This window comes from Triturus cristatus, chromosome 4_1 (assembly GCF_964204655.1).
Source record: "Triturus cristatus chromosome 4_1, aTriCri1.1, whole genome shotgun sequence".
Classification (NCBI taxonomy): Eukaryota; Metazoa; Chordata; class Amphibia; order Caudata; family Salamandridae; genus Triturus; species Triturus cristatus.
The window spans coordinates 133,288,204-133,290,703 of record NC_140585.1 but is presented as its reverse complement, the minus strand read 5'-3'; the positions used below and the strand labels follow the sequence as shown (position 1 = coordinate 133,290,703).

The window sequence follows — 2,500 nt, the reverse complement described above, 5'->3', positions numbered from 1 at the left end:
AGCTACTTGAATAGGTCAAGCCAGGATTCATAAAACTTATACAAACTATGTGAGTGTGAAAAATTAGCATATGCAGGAAGGAGCAATTTGTACTACTTTCAAAACAGTTTCACTCCACGTCTGGAAACGTCCAGAGCTATGTAGAGCATACAAATGAGCTTTAAACTCATGAGGAAAGAGGTTTGTATACAAAAAGGAAAACAAAAGCATATCGTACTCATAAAATTCTCAATATATAGATTCCAAAAAAGTGCTTCCAGCGAAAAGAGCTGAAAGAACACTATGGGATGTAAACCTGAATACCTTTCAATAATATGTTCTCCATCCATGCATACCACCTACATGATAAAAATCATCTCAGGTGAACGGATGACCGCGTGGCCTAATGGATAAGGCGTCTGACTTTGGATCAGAAGATTGAGGGTTCGAGTCCCTTCGTGGTCGTTTTTGGCCAATGGTCACACAATCTGCTTTACATTCAGAGTGAAAAAAGTATTTTCCAATACTCTTGTAGTCCTCACTTTCTCATTACTAATCATTAATAAAGTGGAGTACATACTGTAAACTCATTCAGGTTGCATCTTCAGGCTAACTACTTGTGCATTTTAGTGGCATTAAAAAGTGCTTCTATGCCGACGCACTGAATATGTAAAAGGTTTGCAGAATTTTGACGTGACAGAATGGGTTTTTAGCTTAAGTGTGTGTAGAAGAACTTCAAGGTGTGTGCCTATGTCTGCATAGAGTGGTACATGTGTAAAATCTGTATGATTTGGGCAGTTAAAGTGCTGATTTTGCCTCGGAGTAAGAAAAGTACTACACAAAATGTATAAAGGATCGGCACATTGGCTGCCTTTGCTGATGCCCCCGTTGCCTAATTTGTAGTGCAATGGTTAAGTTGCAGAGTGTGGTTGAACTTGGTTAGAAGACTTAGTGCCTCTTTCCGTGTCCTACTGATGATAAGGATGGCTTGATACCATTTTCTAAGCCCAGTATATTGAGAAAAGAAGTAAGTGAAGAAGAAGTGTGGAGTCGAAAGTGGTTCTCCAATTTCTCTCCACTTGCTAAAATTGCAAAGTCTCCATTATAGCATAGAAGAGAGCGTTAAAGTCGGGGATGGAAGAGGATGAAAATGGGAAGTTTACTTATAGAGAGAAGTGAGAAATGCCCTGTGTGCACACACCGGTGTCTGACCATAGAATACATTTAAATAATGCCTCTAGAAAAGAGCTATGCATGTGTGTCTCAGTGGCCTAATGGATAAGGCACTGGCCTCCTAAGCCAGGGATTGTGGGTTTGAGTCCCATCTGAGGTGATAACAAAAATCCTCCCTCTTTCTTTTCAAGAAAATTAGGTAGATTTATTACATGCTTCCTCTCGGAAGTTTATGAGGGATTAGGTACTTTGAAACAGTCCCATTTTACTTGTGTACACTTCACAGTCATGTTAGTGTTCTGAAACTGCAAAGTAGATTTTTAAATGCCTATTTTTGTGAGATGCATTTTCGACCGGCCAGAACATATTCCTTTGGAAAAAATGATATGAATTGGATTGGTGTGAATCTTGTTTCTAGAGGTGGTGACAGGCTTTCAGCTACTTGAATAGGTCAAGCCAGGATTCATAAAACTTATACAACCTATGTGAGTGTGAAAAATTAGCATATGCAGGAAGGAGCAATTTGTACTACTTTCAAAACAGTTTCACTCCACGTCTGGAAACGTCCAGAGCTATGTAGAGCATACAAATGAGCTTTAAACTCATGAGGAAAGAGGTTTGTATGGAAAAAGGAAAACAAAAGCATATCGTACTCATAAAATTCTCAATATATAGATTCCAAAAAAGTGCTTCCAGCGAAAAGAGCTGAAAGAACACTATGGGATGTAAACCTGAATACCTTTCAATAATATGTTCTCCATCCATGCATACCACCTACATGATAAAAATCATCTCAGGTGGACGGATGACCGCGTGGCCTAATGGATAAGGCGTCTGACTTCGGATCAGAAGATTGAGGGTTCGAGTCCCTTCGTGGTCGTTTTTGGCCAATGGTCACACAATCTGCTTTACATTCAGAGTGGAAAAAGTCTTTTCCAATACTCTTGTAGTCCTCACTTTCTCATTACTAATCAATAATAAAGTGGAGTACATACTGTAAACTCATTCAGGTTGCATCTTCAGTCTAACTACTTGTGCATTTTAGTGGCATTAGAAAGTGCTTCTATGCCGACGCACTGAATATGTAATAGGTTTGCAGAATTTTGACGTGACAGAATGGGTTTTTAGCTTAAGTGTGTGTAGAAGAACTGCAAGGTGTGTGCCTATGTGTGCATAGAGTGGTACATGTGTAAAATCTGTATGATTTGGGCAGTTAAAGTGCTGATTTTGCCTCCGAGTAAGAAAAGTACTACACAAAATGTATAAAGGATCGGCACATTGGCTGCCTTTGCTGATGCCCCCGTTGCCTAATTTGTAGTGCAATGGTTAAGTTGCAGAGTGTGGTTGA

The 2,500-nt window shown here is 39.5% G+C and overlaps 1 non-coding gene across 1 annotated transcript; it reads left to right on the top strand.

Annotated features, from left to right (window-relative positions):
* Positions 1-1,959: 1,959 nt before the first annotated feature.
* TRNAR-UCG (transfer RNA arginine (anticodon UCG)) lies at positions 1,960-2,032 on the top strand. Its single transcript has one exon. It is a non-coding gene; the product is annotated as a tRNA-Arg (tRNA).
* Positions 2,033-2,500: the final 468 nt, after the last annotated feature.